The sequence below is a fragment of the Megalobrama amblycephala genome, linkage group LG14, assembly GCF_018812025.1.
Source record: "Megalobrama amblycephala isolate DHTTF-2021 linkage group LG14, ASM1881202v1, whole genome shotgun sequence".
Taxonomy (NCBI): Eukaryota; Metazoa; Chordata; class Actinopteri; order Cypriniformes; family Xenocyprididae; genus Megalobrama; species Megalobrama amblycephala.
In genome coordinates this window covers 33,422,020-33,441,456 of record NC_063057.1, presented here as the reverse complement: position 1 = coordinate 33,441,456, position 19,437 = coordinate 33,422,020, and positions in this window count along the sequence as shown.

Below are 19,437 nucleotides of genomic sequence, written 5' to 3'. Positions count from 1 at the left end.
CTGCAGGCGCGCCGAAGGAAACAACTGGTCACTCCATAGAGGGACCAGTGGGACCCAATGGCAGCACCACCAGCTGCAGTGTTGTAGAGGGGGCAGGGGCCCACGGAGCGGTGCTCGGTGGGGAAGCCCTGACCGTGATCCTCAGATCACCCTGCCTACACACCGGTGCCCAAAACAGCAGTTGAGAGATCACAAACTCAGGCTCCTCTGCAGCTCGTGACCTCGCTGTAAAGTGGCGTCACACCAACACAAGACCGCTGAACAATCTCTCTTGGCTTGAAGAGTTTCACCCTCAGTCAACAGCTTAGAGGAACACTATGGTTGGCTCCGAAGCGAAAGACAGAGTGCAATAGCATCTGCTTCCTATTTATACCACCTGACGGAGGCGGTGCGCATTCTGCAATTATCGCACGCCAATTTCACTGGCTTGTTTTAGTTTACTCGAAGCTGACAGGGCTCTCTAGCGAAATCCCTTTTTGTCAGTCACTACTGATGTACGTCGAACATGACCGACTGAAAGGGAACTCCTGTTTTATTCAACAAAACTCTTAATTATATTGCGTTTGCACTGTTAGGGAAGATGAAAGCATTTGTTAGTGTACAGAAATTGAGTTGCAATGACGAGATAACTGCTTTAATGTGCTCAACATATGTGATCAGCTACACAGTGTTCATCTCTGCAACCTCTAATGCCACAATCTAAATATAATGCCATAGATCTAAATGTAATGCAGCACTTTTCACGATTAGTTAACCTTGAGAGCTGTAATAGTAAAAACGCATTAAAGAGAGAGTAATACTTGGCTATTTCAAATGGAAAGATGTCAGCCAATCACAGTAGTGTGCGTTTACACTGAAGTCTCACAGCAGACACGCCCCTTAAAACAGAGCATTCAAACCAGAGGGCTAAAATCAGGGTAGGAAAAATGCCTTTTATTTATTAATGGTGACAATTTTGGATGAAAAAAGCATACTAACATTATAAGTGCACCCCAGGAAACATTATAAACAATAAAACAACGCAGTTCATGACCCCTTTAAGACTTCTTTCTATTCCTTAGTAAAAGTTGGTCTCAGCAGCTTTGTGAATAGGTTTTAAGAGAAAACTCTTAGCTAAGAACTTTTACTAGCATTTAGGAGAACTCTTACTGGTAAGATAAAATGTTTTGTGAATACAGCTCCAGATATCTAAAAATTCTTAAATCAAGAAGCATTTACTAGATATTAAGTATCTTGTTTTCTGAAAGAAAAAATCAAGTGCGTTTTTTTTAAATTTCTTAAAACAAACAACATCTGCCAATGGGGTAAGAAAAATAATCTTATTCAAATGGAAAACAAGATTATTTTTCTTACCAGATTGACAGATATATATGTATGTGTGTGTGTGTGTGTAGAAGCTCATTAATTTTACCCTTGAGGTTGGCGTACCAGGTACATTTGATTTGAATGTGTAAAGGAAGCATGCTTTTAATAGACATCTGTGTCTATTTAAAACAGTATGAATGCATATCTGTGTATAATTATATTTATATATATATATATATATATATATATATATATATATATATATATATATATATATATATATATACGCACGGAAATGCATTCATACTGTTTTAAATAGACACAGATGACATAGGGTTACAACACAGAACAGAGACATAAAAATACCTAAAAGAGAGCTGTGATCAATAAATGGAGCTGCCTGTTTTAAATATGACTAAAAAAAACTTACCTATTAGATACAGTTTTAGAGCAGTTCCTACCTGGTAGCCACTCTTAAGACCACACATCTCAACCCATTTCTTCTTATTGACTGGCAGTGATAGTGTCTGCATGTTTTGGAATTGTCCATGTGAATTGATTGCCAACGATTAATAACACATCTTGAGCGTGCACTTTTTTAACAACCTCCTCATTTATTATTAGGGCTGAAGGCCCTATTGTTTTCCTTAGGATTTTTTTTTTCGACTATTCGGGCATTTTTGGGGCCCTTAACGTGCTCAAAACTCTTGAAACTTTGCACACACATCAGAATCTTCAGCCATCAGGGCCGTGCAGAAGCTGGTACCCGGGCGTGGCAGGGGGGCTCGACAGCGCGCCCCTGAATGGTGTCTAAAATCTTGGTCCATATATCAAACACGCTTGCACTTATTTGTATGAAACTCGATACACATATAGACCTCATCGGGCCTAACAAGTTTCATGCTCTAATTATACGTCACCTCAACAGGAAGTTGGCTATTTTGGGTTGCTTGGAAAACGCATGCTTTGGAATTTGATATACTCCTCCTAGACGATTAATCTGATCACCACCAAACTTGGTCAGCTTGATGACAAGACATCGAGGATGCTAAATTGTGAGTGGATTTTTGATATCTTGAACGGTTTGGCCGTGGCGAGGCAACAAATTTATGGCGAGAAAAGGGAAACAGGAAATGTGTTATAACGTCTGCATACATTAATTGCTTTTTATGAAACTTCACCTGTGTGTTCATTATAGGATGCTGATCACATGGATGTGACTATTGTGAGTCAAAGTTATAGCGCCACCAATTGGCAGCAGGAAGTGTGTCACTTTCAAAATGCTTTGAGATCACCCTCTTTTTTTTACCCGTTTTATTTCAAACTTCACAGGTCTTCACATTACACTATGTCAATACACAGCAGATATAGACCTGTGAAAAGAATTGCCATGGCAACGCATCAAACTTAAATTTTCATTTTGGATGCTTTTGAGACGCTTAGCATGCTTCAAATTGCATGAAACTCGATACAAACGTCAGAGATGTCAACCAGTAGACATGGGCAAAACCGTACAAACGGGTGGGGAGGAGGGCCTCTATAGCGCCATCTTTTGACAAAAGTGGGGGGATAGTTTAAACTACAGTCACCAAACTCAGTACACATATTGTTCTCATTAAGCTGGACAACTGGACAACACACACACACAGACGTAGACTCTCTCTCTCTCTGTCCCCTTCCCTCCTCCTCACTCCTCACACCAGTCTGTGTGTGTGTGTGTGTAGAGAGAGAGAGAGAGAGAGAGAGAGTTTTACACCCTTGAGCAGTTATTTAACCCTTTTCTTGCAGACTCAACGTGCTTCAGAGTTTAGTGCCAACCCTAATCAAACACACCTTAAGCAGCTAATCAAGCCAGTGTATTTGTAGGCCACTGACAACATAGTATTACATTATTAGTTTGATAATTAGGTTAAATCAAATATAAAAACACACTGCAAATGATAACTTCACACTCATTTAAAATTGAAATATGACACTATATTACTATTGGTACAGGACTAGTTTTCTAAATGTCGTTCGAATTACAAATATTTTTTACAATTAAAATTATTTTTTAAATAAATTATTTATTGATATAATTCAAATTTATTAAAATAAAATTTTTAAGTAAATTTCACATGATTATAAAAGTGGCTGTTTAAAATAAACGTCTCAGGTTATGAATGTAACCATAGTTCCCTGAGAACAGGGAACGAGACGTTCATATCGCATTGGGGAACGTCACACATGACCCGGTGGGTGTCTGAAAGCCAACTATCCAACAACTTCAATCCCTATTGGCCGGCGACAGCCTATGACGTAATATGGCGCGACCCAGAAGTGTAAAAAGAGCGCCTGGAGAAACAGTCAGTATCTATCGTCTTGAGGGACTGTTCTGCAGGCAGCCCGAAGCATGGCAGGGTAACGCAGAGTCTCATTCCCTGTTTTCAAGGAACTCAAGGAACTTCCCTTTCGAAGGGAACTTCAACTCTGCATTCATATCGCATTGGGGAACGAAATACCCATGCCGCCATGCTGAAGGAGAGTGCATGTCAAGATGACTTGACAAACGTCCAGCAGTTTAGAGAGAAACGTCAGAAGCAACTCACCCTCGGGTCACGCAAGGCTGTCAGTGACAGCATTCCCTACGGCCAACAGCCCAAGCTGAGCCTAAAAGAGGCTTCCCGCAGAAAGCCTACCAAGGCTGCTCAGAGCTTCTGGAACCAACATTTCCGAGGAAAAGTGGTTCCTTAAAAGGAATGTGGCCAGGGAACTGAAAGGAACCCCGGCCAGTCACTAGAGGGGAACGAAGTCAACCCCCATTGCCACCAGGGAGGCCGACCTGGTCTGACGAAGGACAGACTTAACCTTGTTTCAAAGACAGTTTTTAGAAATATGAGTGGTGTCGTGGATTTAAATGTACACACACTCCTAGATCTAATCTGTGCTTACACACACTTTTTGTTTGAGGCCCCTTTCTCTTTAAACACTCACACACCTCACTGTTTCTGCCCCGGGCTTGCCCATTTTATTATTATTTTGGCAACCATCTATTAAAGCTCTTCTAATTTTTTCCAGGCTAATATGAATCTATCCCAGTGATTTAAGACTCATATATTCTGATTAATTTACAATGTCTTATTTTGAGATTATGATACTTTTAACAGTATAGCCTCTCATTTTTCCTCCTGAACTCTTTTTAACTTCCTAATATATACACCGTATATTTTTATTTTTCCTTAATTTGCCATTTTAAACTGTAGGTATCCTATATTCACCATTTCATTTATTTTAAAGATATTTAGCATTTTAAGTCCTATTATCCACTTTTTAATTTACTTTTAAGTATTTTGCTTGTTCTCTAACCCAGGACAGGATCCAAAGGATCAGCTTACTCATTTCAGTTTCTTTAATCTGTGATTTCACTTTTAAAGCTACTTTTTCTTCCATTCAAGCATATTACTCACATAAACCTGAATGAAGAGTCTGGCTTTCTGTTAGTGAGGCGTCCCTCTCCTGACAGAAAGCCCTGTCTCTTTTGCTATTCTAGCCTCTCTGAGACCTGCCATATGAGATCGTATCTCACATCTATTGGCTAAATAAACTCTACAGCTTTCTAAGCTCGTACGGTTTATTCTTTTTTGTGTGCGCACTCAACCCTTTCTGGGTCGAACCTAATAATTTGTCTTAGAATTATTCTATTCTGTTTTGGGTCTTACAGGATATAGTTTTCCCCATTTGTGCCCAGCATAAGAGTTCTACCAGAAAGACTCGGGAGGCAAAATAACATAATGATGAAATTTATTAACAACCAGAAAGCTATACAAAAAGATAAAGTTCTTTGGCGTAGGCCCCGTCCGTAGCATGTATCCGAATGGTTGTAGGCTCGGCATGTCCTGCCCGGAATAAAGGCAGGGGCGTAGCCGACCCCCCACAGGGATATGGACAGGGACCATCCTGGTGGTGGTGGATGGAGGTGGAGATTGGCGTCAGCATCTGCGAACTCAGATAAGTGTAAGTACCAATGCTTTATACCTGAGTGTTCAATAATGATTGGTTAGATCTGATCTAATGAATGACGTAACATTAGAGTCTTCCCGGCAGAACTTACGCTAGAGCTTGCATTTCTACCAGAAAGACTCGGCAAAATAACATAATGATGAAATTTATTAACAACCAGAAAGCTATACAAAAAGATAAAGTTCTTTGGCGTAGGCCCCGTCCGTAGCACGTATCCGAATGGTTGTAGGCTCGGCATGTCCTGCCCGGAATAAAGGCAGGGGCATAGCTGACCCCCAAAGGATGGTAAATAGATATCCCAACTGGACGGAGCCTATCCCCCCAAAAAAGGTGAGAGTAATGTATACGCACCAGTGATGAATCTTGCAGATCCTGAAACAGAGATAAGAATAATTAGGCATGAAAGGATTTAGTAACGACAAGATCACATAAAGAAAAAGGCCACAATAAGCCACATAAACACGATGGCCTTGAGTGGCGACAACGGCTAGGTAAAGCCACATATACACGACAGCCTTGAGCGGCGACAATGGCCACGTTAGGCCATGTAGACACAAAGCCCTGAGCGGCGACAACGGCCATGTTGTTACCTTTTAATGAAATTGTCACTGGTGTTACCGTCACTGGTGTTACCCGTTTATAGATAAACTTTATTTAAAGCTGTTTATTTAGTTCTTTTGCATAAAATAGCACTAAGATTACATGATTTTAACTTTTCTTTCTCATTGTTAATCTTCCTTTGGACAGATATGGCTAAATTAAAGATATATTGTTGGGGACACTTGACATTTGATATTCAATAGTATTCTTGACATTTATTCAACAGTGCTTCTGATCTGCCTGCATTGACACTATTATTTAAGAGCTGCTGTGCAGCCAAATTATGTACCAGTTATCAATGTAAAGCTGCTTTGACACAATCTACATTGTAAAAAGCGCTATATAAATAAAGGTGACTTGACCTGACTTGACTTGACTAAATTCAGTGCAGCAACTTTACAGACAGCGTATTTTACAGACAATTTTAAAATCTTGTTTATGATCTTTTTCTGACTGATTTCACTAAGTGTCAATGATAAGTCTTTTATTGTACACCAAATGCAAAAATTTAGTCCAATCTACTTAATTATAGTTGAAAAATTAAGGATCTTTGGTCCTATGTATACGTCACTGGAGATTCATTTTGTCACTGGTGTTACTGTATTTTGTCTGTCACATTAAATAAAATGTGTCATATGTGACATGGTAATAATTTTACTCGATTGAATTCTGCTACACTCAAGAATTAAGATTTAAAGGATTGCATCATTACTTTTTATAACTGTTTTTCAAATATTTTCATTGTTATAGCAAATACATGGATGTGCAATTGAATTAACATCATTCAATCACACTTTTAACTAACCTGATTAAAATTAAAAAAAAAACCACATAAAATCCTTATTTTTGCATTATCATTATTATTTTGTAACTCTGACTGCATGTGCTGAAAAAACTGCGAAATAATAGTTCATAAAAATGTTTAAAAATGCCAGAGAAGTAAGGTAACACCAGTGACAAAAAAAGGGGACATGCAGTCTTTAAATAAATGTACAAAAAAAAAAAAAAAAAAATCATTAAGCTGTCATTTATGTGTATTCATAAACTCAAAGTGTAATATAATAATGTGGTCTAAGTTTAAATGTTAGAAAAAGAAATACATTTTAAGACATTTTGTCATACCAAAAGTGGACGTTTCTGTAGAATGACCCAGAAATGAAGACCAAGCCGATGTATATGCGTTAAGTGTAGAGGGAGCCATGCCTTTAGAAATATAGTATCGAGCCAAATTCAGCAATTTATCTAGTTTAAAATTATCTCTGCTAGCAGGGGGCAGGGTTTTGGATCCGGATTGGCTGAAGGGCAAAGCCATCTGAAAGCCTGAAAACGAAAGCGAGAAAGAGCGTCAGCTATAACATTACAATGGCCGGGAATATGGGCTGCCTTATTAATAAAATTGTGAACAACTGATTGCCAAATTAAGCGTCTTAAGAATGGCATGATCGTAAGACAGGAAGATCTACCTTTGTTGATAATAGCGACCGTGGCTTTGTTATCGCAAAACATCATGATACGTTTCCTTGACCACGCCAGACCCCAGAGAACACTAGCAACCGCTAAAGGATAGATTTCGTGAAGAGCGGATGAAACTGAACTTGATTCTGGCTTGGGAAAATCGATTGGCCATTTCTCGGCAAACCATTGCCCTTGAAAGAATCCCCCAAAGCCGATAGAAGGGGCAGCGTCGGTGAATAATTGCAATTCGTCAGATGATTCAAGATCATCATTGTAAAAGAAAGAGATGCCATTCCAATAGTTTAGTACGCTAGACCAAAATCTGAGATCAGACAGACATCCTTCATTTAGCTGAATTTGGTTGCATAAATTTGGCACGGATTGAGCAAACGTTAATAAACGAGATATAAAAGCCCTGCCTTGAGGAATAATACTCATTGCGAAGTTGAGGTGACCTAGCAGAGAGAGCATATCACGCTTAGAAACGAAACGTACCGAGAAAAAAGATTCCAAAAAAGCCCTAATCCGGAGAACCTTCTCATTAGGAAGAGAAGCTTGCATTTTGTCGGTATCGAGTAAGATCCCTAAGAATTCTAACGAAGTAGATGGACCCAGGGTTTTCTCTTCTGAGAGGGGAACATCTACATCACTAAAAACCTGCTTAAGAGTATCGAGAATTGTTGTTTTGGATGAGGGGAAATCGATCAGCAAGAAATCGTTGAGCAAATGCAGAACGAAAGGGAGCTTACAGACGTTCAGCAGGATCCAACACAGTGCTTCTGAAAGGGTATTGAAAATATGAGGACTGCTTCTGCACCCGAACATGAGTCTCACGGTGAAATAAAATTTAGAGTTCCATTTAACGCCGAATAAAGGCCAATCGGAGGGGTGAATTGGCATGGTCTTGAATGCATCCATGATATCAGCTTTAGCTAACCAAGCGCCTTGATCAGCTAATTTGATCAATTGAATAGCATTAACGACCGAGGCATAATGCAGAGAAAAGGGTGCCAATGGAATGCATTCATTAATGCTCGCTGTATGATTAGAATGAAGAGAAGACATGTCGAAGATGAGACGTTTTTTACCGGAGTATTTACGGGTTGCAACACCAAATGATGTTTTATTAACAAAATTCGGGAGGAGCAACGTTCAAATAATCTGACTAATCATCACGTCATCTCGGCCAGCTGTCAGCAATCAGTAATCAACATATCTACCCAATCAGCATGAGTGAAAGCATATATATTAGACACGGTCGACTCACCCATATTCCTCGACAGTTTGACAGCATCTGACCCACCCTAAGTTCCCACCGTGTCCGAAATTAATCTCTGTGTGTCCGATGAAGAATCTTTCGTCCACAAGGTATCTTTGCCACAATCCTCTGGCCTTACTAGGAGCAATTACACCGCCGCCGATTCATCTCGGGGGCACTTCAGCCCAAACAAAACGGTCCCCGCATGCCAAGACGCCGAGGCCGACTTTCGTCACTGCGGTCGAAACATCCGTGATTTCCTTCCGTGTATTTTCCTAGTTCTGCCCAGTCTATCTTTCCTGCCATAAAGAAATGGACAACAAGGCAGTCGAGCACCAAGCTCGAGTCTCGGGCAATTTCGCCTCTTCCCGTGAAGAAACGGGCCTTCCTCCAGCATCAGGCCGCCGCAGCAGGCCTTTCAGCAAAGCCGCGCCGCAGCGCAGATATCAGTCCAAGCCAGCTGACACTTTCCACCCCATCGGCTCAACCCAGCAAAAGCACAGTTAAAATCCTTCTCGTTTTCTGTCACTGAATTAATTTCCACAGTTATGCCATCTGTATCAATGTTGATCGAGGGAATCCACGTTTTAAACTTTTCTGTAAAGTTTGCTGTTCTAAATTACGGCACGATTGTGGTTTAAACACGCAATCAGCTGATGCACGTATGACGTTAATATTACATGCATACAGAATCATTGAAACTCGGAACTTATTGTCCTCGCTGTCCAGCGATTTATCAACAAAATCGCTTAGAAACTTAGTCATAATATGTATTTCTGTTTAAGTATAACCACTGCTTCAATATTGGAGACGCAGAGACTGGTAGGAAAAATTATTTTCAAATCATTATTTTGATGCATTTAAATAAATCTTACCGTTCCCTTTTCATCTGTATCTGTTTTATAACGAGCATAATTTGTAAATAACTTAACAAACCAGACAGATAACTAATGAATAAACTATTACGTTGCAGTTTGGAAGTATGGAATTTGAGTAATTTCCAGGTCTGGATAGAAAAGAAACCAACATAAATAAATATAAATGAACAATGTTATACAAGCAGTGTGTTCATGGTAAAATTTTAGTGATTGTTGAACACAATTAAAATAAATTCAAGGTGCACATTCTTATTATGCAAAGCTCTGTCTTTTACAAATGATTCCCTTTTGATCTTTACTAAATAAATGTGCTTGTGACAGACCAGCAACAGTTAAAGAACAAAGGATCATCTAAATCATATTGTACTTTGCTGTTTGATGATCTTTCAACATCAAACAATGACAGTTCAACAGTACTGTCTTTTACAGTATCAAACCATTGTGTCAGAGGTGAATATGCAGGTTTAAAGGATTTCAGGCCTTTTTCGAGAAAATAAGAATATGTACAAAATTTAATAACTTATCTCTCTTCCCTGCACAGTTTCACTGAGCTCAGGTTTCCAATCACCCCAGATTAAACGATGGGTCCAGCCACGTCCATTGAATTTCTGGGCCTTAACTAGAATACAGCTAATATCCAGGCCTCACGGCATAAGGAATCAATAGGATATTTGTTCGCTTCCACCTTCCTAAACAGTCCAAACTGTTCTAAACAGGAATTACTATCTTCGATCAGCTACTTAAACCTCATGATGTGAGTAATTCCACAAGGCCACTCTTTCATCTTACATCTCCTCACTCTTGTATCTTCAATTCATGTGCTAGAAACAAGCGTCAGGCCGCAGCAGCAGCAAGCCTGGACCGTGCCCCAGATTCCCTACTTTCCTCCCTCTGCTTAGCCACACATTGCGGCTTTCACCGGCGCCGCACTCCATCCAAAGATGCCTGCCCCTCTTGGTGAACGCCTTCACTCCAAACATGAGGATGCCTCTACTAGTGAAGCAAGCTCAGCTGTCTCAGCCATTTCATCCCGCCATCTTTCACCCTACCTCTTTTATCTTTGGTCTACAGTTCAACTACGGACCCTAGCGTGAGGCTGCCTCCGCTATCGGCACAGGCCTAGACGTCCTACTTTCCTTTCCTTCCTTTTCTAACCACCCTGTTCCTTCCCAGGCTCCAGGGGCAAACCCAAGCGTGAAGCTGCCTCCGCTAACGGTGCAGGCCCAGATGCCGCAATTTCCCTTTCTCAGTTTCCCTCTTTTCTAACCTCCTCATCCCTCCCCTGGCTCCAGGGGCCGACCGAGCGTGAGGCTGCCTCCGCTATCGGCACAGGCCTAGACGTCCTACTTTCCCTTCCTTCCTTTTCTAACCACCCTGTTCCTTCCCAGGCTCCAGGGGCAAACGCGAGCGTGAAGCTGCCTCCGCTAACGGTGCAGGCCCAGATGCCGCAATTTCCCTTTCTCAGTTTCCCTCTTTTCTAACCTCCTCATCCCTCCCCTGGCTCCAGGGGCCGACCGAGCGTGAGGCTGCCTCCGCTAACGGCCTCGGCCCCGGCCTTTCTTCCTCCTTGCTCTGTCCCACAAGCAAACGCAGTTCACCCTGTCTACTACACTGATGCCCATCCCACCAAATGCTACAGCCCTGGAACCAAACCATGTTGCCAACAACATCAGATCCTCTTAGAAATTCAAGCTGTTGTCACCAGAGGTGGACCCATTCTCAACCCCGGTACCTTATTCTGAGCTGATATTTCCATAAACCACCCGCAAAAAACTCTCCTTGACACCTCTCTCAACTTCATTCTTCAAGCTGCCTCCCCTAGAACCCTACAATCCATTCTGCATAGGAGCAGCAACTACAGCCACCCAAAACGGCCACTCCCAGCATCAGATTCAAACATTTGGTCACTGGAAGCTTAAGAACTACATCTGATCTAATCGCTTCCATATTAAAGAAGCCCAACGAACACCTATCGGTTAGTTTCAGCTCCAGCTCGTTCTCTCACACATACCTGCAAGCCACCATATCCAACCCAACCAATACCATCATTCCAATATAACGAAAATTTTCTATCATTGCCGCAGCAGTGATGTCACCTTGGCTCCCGCAGGAGCTCAGTTATTCTGGCTTTTCTCTCCACTGCAGCAGCAGTGATGTCGCCTCAGCTCCCGCAGGAGCTCAGTGCCTCTGGCTGTTCTCTCCACTGCCGCTGCAGTGATGTCGCCTCGGCTCCCGCAGGAGCTCAGTTCCTCTGGCTGTTCTCTCCACTGCCGCAGCAGTGATGTCGCCTCGGCTCCCGCAGGAGCTCAGTTCTTCAGGCCAATTCCACCACTGCCGCAGCAGTGTCGTCACCTCGGCTCCCGCAGGAGCTCAGTTCTTCAGGCCAATTTCTCCACTGCCGCAGCAGTGATGTCGCCTCGGCTCCCGCAGGAGCTCAGTTCTTCAGGCCAATTCCACCACTGCCGCAGCAGTGTCGTCACCTCGGCTCCCGCAGGAGCTCAGTTCTTCAGGCCAATTTCTCCACTGCCGCAGCAGTGATGTCGCCTCGGCTCCCGCAGGAGCTCAGTTCTTCAGGCCAATTCCACCACTGCCGCAGCAGTGTCGTCACTTCGGCTCCCGCAGGAGCTCAGTTCTTCAGGCCAATTTCTCCACTGCCACAGCAGTGATGTCGCCTCGGCTCCCGCAGGAGCTCAGTTCTTCTGGCTATTTCCCCCACTGCCGCAGCAGTGATGTCACCTCGGCTCCCGCAGGAGCTCAGTTCTTCAAGCCAATTCCTCCACTGCCGCAGCAGTAATGTCGCCTCGGCTCCCGCAGGAGCTCAGGTCTTCTGGCTATTTCTCCACTGCCGCAGCAGTGATGTCGCCTCGGCTCCCGCAGGAGCTCAGTTCTTCTGGCTATTTCCCCCACTGCCGCAGCAGTGATGTCACCTCGGCTCCCGCAGGAGCTCAGTTCTTCAAGCCAATTCCTCCACTGCCGCAGCAGTAATGTCGCCTCGGCTCCCGCAGGAGCTCAGGTCTTCTGGCTATTTCTCCACTGCCGCAGCAGTGATGTCGCCTCGGCTCCCGCAGGAGCTCAGTTCTTCTAGCTATTTCCTCCACTGCCGCAGCAGTGATGTCGCCTCGGCTCCCGCAGGAGCTCAGTTTTGGCTAATTCCTCCACTGCCGCAGCAGTGTTGTCACCTCGGCTCCCGCAGGAGCTCAGTTCTTCAGGCCAACTTCTCCACTGCCGCAGCAGTGATGTCGCCTCGGCTCCCGCAGGAGCTCAGTTCTGGCTAATTCCTCCACTGCCGCAGCAGTGATGTCACCTCGGCTCCCGCAGGAGCTCAGTTCTTCAGGCCAATTTCTCCACTGCCGCAGCAGTGATGTCGCCTCGGCTCCCGCAGGAGCTCAGTTCTGGCTAATTCCTCCACTGCCGCAGCAGTGATGTCGCCTCGGCTCCCGCAGGAGCTCAGTTCTGGCTAATTCCTCCACTGCCGCAGCAGTAATGTCGCCTCGGCTCCCGCAGGAGCTCAACGCTGTCCAATGTCTTCATCCATATGACAATAACTCTACCGGTCCTTTACTAACCCTCCTAGCAGCACATTCAGCCTAAGCAAGGCAATTTTGGGGGTCATCAGTAATGTTCCGGCTGCTGTCCTGCATTGGTTTGCAATTTTTGGGGGGAGTAATCTGGGTTCGGGCCAAAATACCGAGCTCGGAGCCCTCTCCTCGGACAGCACGCCAAATACGCATACTACTACGCATACTATTTTCTATCTGATTATTTGTAAGTGTGAACTCGTGAAATGATGTTTTATTAACAAAATTCGGGAGGAGCAACGTTCAAATAATCTGACTAATCATCACGTCATCTCGGCCAGCTGTCAGCAATCAGTAATCAACATATCTACCCAATCAGCATGAGTGAAAGCATATATATTAGACACGGTCGACTCACCCATATTCCTCGACAGTTTGACAGCATCCCTCCACCACCCCGTCTCCTCACACCTGCACTGGTTACTTTCCAGAATACTAACCAGAATGGGGGGAGTAATCTGGGTTCGGGCCAAAATACCGAGCTCGGAGCCCTCTCCTCGGACAGCACGCCAAATACGCATACTACTACGCATACTATTTTCTATCTGATTATTTGTAAGTGTGAACTCGTGAATGGAATTAATACGAAAAGGAGAAAAAGGAGGAGAAGCAAAAGGGCCAATGACATATCCTTTATTAACCTCTTTTTCTAAAAGAGCTGAAACCACGTCGGGTTCTAACAGGGCAGATTGTAAATTTTTAGCTACGTAAGAGGTAGTAAGATGAGAAAGGATGCCCACCCGAAACCCTTGAGACAGACCGGTGATTAAATAATCAACAAAAGTCGGATCAGGATGAGAAGAGAGATAGCGAGAAAGAACTGGAACATTAATTGGAGTGGATGGGTGACTGATCAGGGGTGCGTTTCCCGAAAGCATCATTGGTGAACCATGGTCGTAAGTCCCATTGAACTCTATTGGTAACGACGGAACTTGCGACCATAGTTCACTTTGGGAAACGCACCCCAGAATTTTTTCTGAATTAGGGCCTTCCCTCGGGTAGCAGGCTTGACCCGGCGTGGGCACACGGATTTTGGGTGTGGATCCTTGCATAAGCTACAGATGTGAGCAAATTTACATTGAGCCTATGAACAGACAGATTCATTAAAATTATAGCGGGTGGGGCTTGACTCGCAAATGTTTTAGGGCAAAATGGAGCCGAATGTCCGTGGGAGCTGCAAACTGCACAAGCCAGGATCTTTTGACCGCCTAAATGACGTACGAGCAGTTCGGTGTCCGTAATTGACCAGATTAATCTTGTATTGAACAAGGAGATGAAGGAGGCAGATTTTGCTGAAAAGGATTTATGGTATTCGTAGAATAACGTACCCCCGTATCGTTGGTTAAAGTCTGCCATCATAGTTAGGTAAAGATCTAACTCTTCCCGGTGATCGGGAAAGACTTGACATAGAATGTCTCTGTAGATGCTAAAGGCAATCACAAATTCGGCGAATGAAAGGTTTCACTGCAATCTGGGGTCAGATATTTTTAGGAAAACTGCCACGTCACCACAGTCAACTGTTTGTCTATCGACTGTGGGCGATGGAAGCAGTAATGAAGCCAGATTGATGTCCTTACCTTGGATTATGTTAGATCTAAGTTGAGGAGACACCGTAACTGCAGCAGGAGAAACGAAACGCCTACCGAACTCTTGAGCTGGTACGGACGTAGAGAGGGGCAGATAGAGCGGAAGCATCTTGAAATGCCGTCTGGATCGAGCGATGAGAAGCAGGCAGGTCCGAAGAAGTCGACAGCACACATGAGGGAAAACTTGATCCGAAGAGAGGATTTTCGAATTTCGACACCTTCGTTTCTAAACATTTGACAGTCTCAGAAAGGCTTTGGAGGACCTGGATGAGCTGATTATTAGCATCCACGGGTTCAGTGAAAGTCGGTGGAGATGACGTAGGTGCAGGCAGCATAGGCTTTTTCGCTGGATGAGGAGATGATGACTTGGCAGATCTCTTCCTGCCAGCTTGTTTGGTCTGGCCAGACAGAGCAGAGGTAGATGGAGCAGAATCATCGGTAGAAGGAGGACTACCCAAGGCATTATGGGCCAGGAGAAGCAGGTCCTCTCTGGATAATCCTTGGCTGATAGGAATGCCAGCGGCCTGGAGAGTACTGATGATTTTTTCCGAAGACCACTGAGCCTATGACGAGTCGCGACACTGAATGCGTGTACTACGACGCACAGGAAGCAGAGATGGAGGGACAAAATCTTCATCAGAATCTGAGTAATCACAAACAGTATGTTTGAACGATGACATTTTGGTTTGCTACTGACGCTATATGGAGATTGGCGTCAGCATCTGCGAACTCAGATAAGTGTAAGTACCAATGCTTTATACCTGAGTGTTCAATAATGATTGGTTAGATCTGATCTAATGAATGACGTAACATTAGAGTCTTCCCGGCAGAACTTACGCTAGAGCTTACATTTCCAGGTCTCGTCCATGAGGTCAGTTGTTACCCCTTCCTCTTCCTGCCCAGCCTTGGTCACATATCTCAATGGACTTTGTAACAGGCCTACCACTCTCCCAAGGTAACAAAGTGATTTTGGTGGTTGTGGACAGATTTTAAAAAGCTTGCCACAATATTCCATTGCCAAAACTTCCTTCATCTCCACAGACCGCTGAGATTGTATTGCAGCATGTCTTTAGGTTGCATGGCTTTCCCCAAGACGTGGTTTCAGATCGTGTTCCTCAGTTTGCATACAGGTTCTGGAAGGCTTTCTGCCAGCTGATTGGCGCTTCAGCCAGTCTATCATCTGGATTTCACCCCCAGTCTAATGGACAGACTGAAAGAACTAACCAAGAGATTGAGACATCCTTGAGATGTCTAGCTTCATCCAACCCAACATCCTGGAGCAAATATCTGATTTATTTTAAGCAGAAAACCGCTACATTCAACCGCCTCACCCGAATAGTTGGAAGGCAGGGCCATGGGACTAGCAGAGGCAGATTGATGATGTGGATCCAAAGATAGAGCCGCACGAAAGGCGCTGACGAGCCCTTCGAAGGGATTATCAGCAACAGGAGCCGAGAGCTCCATCTCCAGTGTGAGAATAGTATGGTCTGGTCTTCTGTCAGCAGATATACACGGAACACAGAGGTAAGAGTTTATAATATGACAGGTTTATTGACAGGTGAGGAGAAACAACACAGATGAGTGGGAAATCCAGACGCCCTTCGTCTTGGACTCGATGGTGCTGCCTAGTGCAAACCCTAAAAGAGAGAAAGCGCTAAGAAACATGGAACAAAGATCACCAAAATATTTTGTTTACTTCTTTGTCAAATTGAGTAGTGTCTTATTTATATTGTGACAACTTGTGTGCTTCATTTCATATTAAATAACGGTCTTGCTGAACTAGAGAAAGTCACAAACATCTGTTAAATGGTTTGAGAGTTAGTTTTCTGACAAATTTCCACCTGGATCTGGAGTTGTTAGGTTATAACAACAACAGTGTCTTCTGACAGACTGACAACACAAATGTCTTGATAACATGTTTATTATAGGTGCCCTAGAATTGAAAATTGAATTTACCTTGGCATAGTTAAATAATTAGAGTTCTGTACATGGAAATGACATACAGTGAGTCTCAAACACCATTGTTTCCTCCTTCCTATGTAAACTAGATTTTTGCAAAAGACCTCTGAAAAACAGGTGAATCTCAACATAACACAGACTGTGACGTAACAGTCGGGATCATTAATATGTACGCCCCCAACTTTTGCATATACCAGCCCGTGTTCAAGGCATTAGACAAGCCAGTATTAATGTCTGGAGCTGCACAGCCGAATCAACAGACTTTATGCAGGTAAGCAAACAAGGACAATAGCGAAAAATGGCAGATGGAGCAATAATAACTGACATGATCCATGATAACATGATATTTTTAGTGATATTTGTAAATTGTCTTTCTAAATGTTTCGTTAGCATGTTGCTAATGTACTGTTAAATGTGGTTAAAGTTACCATCGTTTCTTACTGTATTCACGGAGACCAAAGCCATGTCGTTATTTTCATTATTAAACACTTGCAGTCTGTATAATTCATAAACACAACTTCATTCTTTATAAATCTCTCCAACAGTGTAGCATTAGCCCTTAGTCACGGAGCACTATCAAAATCATTGAGAATCAAATGTAAACATCCAAATAAATACCATACTTACATGATCTGATATGCTGCAAGATGAACACTTTGTAAAGATCCATTTTAAGGGTTATATTAGCTGTATGAACTTTGTTTATGCAATGTATTACAGAGTTGCAAGCTTGGGTCGGGGAGCGCAAGTATTTAAAGGGGACACGCACATGTGGGGCCGGGGGCCTTGGGCTTTCGCCCTCCAGCTTGTACCTTCGCCTGGGATTTCTTGTCTCCGGCTGGTTCAGCACGTCTTGATGTTTTAATGCTTCACATATTATATGAGGTGCACACACACATTCATTTGGAGCTTAAAGCAAGTTAAAACCAAAAAAAAACAAAAAAAAAAAACACACACATAGGGTAAGTGTGGCGTGTGCGTGGCAGCCTGGGCTTTGCACTGGGCTGGTTCCATGCTGCACGCCATGCTTTTTTAATGCATTATACACTAGTCGACATAAACATATGCCTATCACGAGTATAGCAACGAAAACAGCTATATTTATTTAAAAAAACAAAACAAAACAAACAAACATAAAAAACAAAGACAGGGTAAGCGTGGCATGTGTGGGACGGCCGGAGATGGGTGTGGATATTGGGACCCTGGGCCCCGCAGCACCTCACCTTGATAGCCCGCTGCAATATGACGCTGGCGGGGGTCCATCTTGTGCCATGGCAATGAGGGGGATCAGAGACAGCCTTATAATACCTTATCATTAATAGCTGTATCAATATTATTATTATTATTATTATCATCATTGCTATTACTACTACTATTATTATTTTATTTTGTCCTCTTCCTGATCCTTTAACCTCCCCCTCATTCCGGATGATTTTATTATTATTATTATTATTATAACTCTGGTTATGTCTGTTGTACTTCCCTACATGCTCCTTTATTCATATATTTCCATTCCCACACCCAGTTACACTTACACTTACACTTACACTTACACACACACACACACACACACACACACACACAAAAATCTTACTGGCTGTTATGTATGTTTTGTTGTACATGTATTGGTATTTTGCATTTAATGTCTCAACTGTAAATATTGTAATTGTCTGTTTGCATAATTAAAATAAATAAATAAATAATAAAGGGGACACGCACAGAATCGGCACATATTTAATTATGCCCCAAATTAGGCATTTGTTTTAAACTTTTTTTTATTGGAAACAAAGAACAAAGAACAAAGGGTCATTATAGGCATTACAAAGTCAAGACAGTACAATTTCCATGTACTCTTTGGCATGCAGTATCTCACCTATTCTCAATGGTCTGTGTACACAATCCATTTATGCCAATACTTAATACATTTCTCAGAGTTAAGTCTAACAGAAAATGTAAGTCTCTCCATACAATATATTTCATTTACAATTTCCATCCACTGATTTCTTGTTGGAGGATCAACCTGCAACCATTTACGTGTTATGGCCTTCCAGCTACTTGCTAAGAATATTTTTAATAGGTATTTATCACTGTTTAAAAGTGTTTCAGGTATTTTTCCAAGGTACAGAGTAATGAAAGAAAATTTCAACTCCTCCCCTAATATTTTCCCAATTTCAGCTGCTACTTCATGCCAATAGGGCTGTATTTTTGAACATGCCCAGAAAATATGGAAATGGTTAGCCATTGGGGCTTCACATTGCCTCCAACAATAGCCCAGACTCTGTTCACTCTTGCGTATTGCTGTTAACTTGGGAGTTATAAAAAATCTTATTATGTTCTTCCATCCAAACTCCCGCCATGATCTTGAGTTTGTTGTATTTGTCTGTGTAACAGATATTTTTGTCCAGTCTTCCTCTGTTATTTGAGAGTCTGATTCTTTCTCCCATTTTTGTTTTACATAGTTCGACGTATGATTTTTACTAATTTGTATATATCCATATAATTTTGATACTAACTTTTTATTATCTTCTTTTAAGTATGCGTTAATAAAAGCTGTGATCAAGTTATCATCACCCATTCCTGTATTTTTAAATTCTTTATTAAAGTAATCCCTAATTTGCAAGTATCTATAAAAATCCTGATTTTCTAATCCGAATGTGTCTGACATGGCCTGGTAACTCAATAAGTTTCCATTAGAAATGACTGAGCAATAGGACGTAATTCCTCTCCAGCTCCATTAAACCTCTCATCCAGTCTAGCGGGTATAAAATCTGGATCATATGCTATCCACTGTAATACCCCAGCCTGTTTTTCTAGTTGTA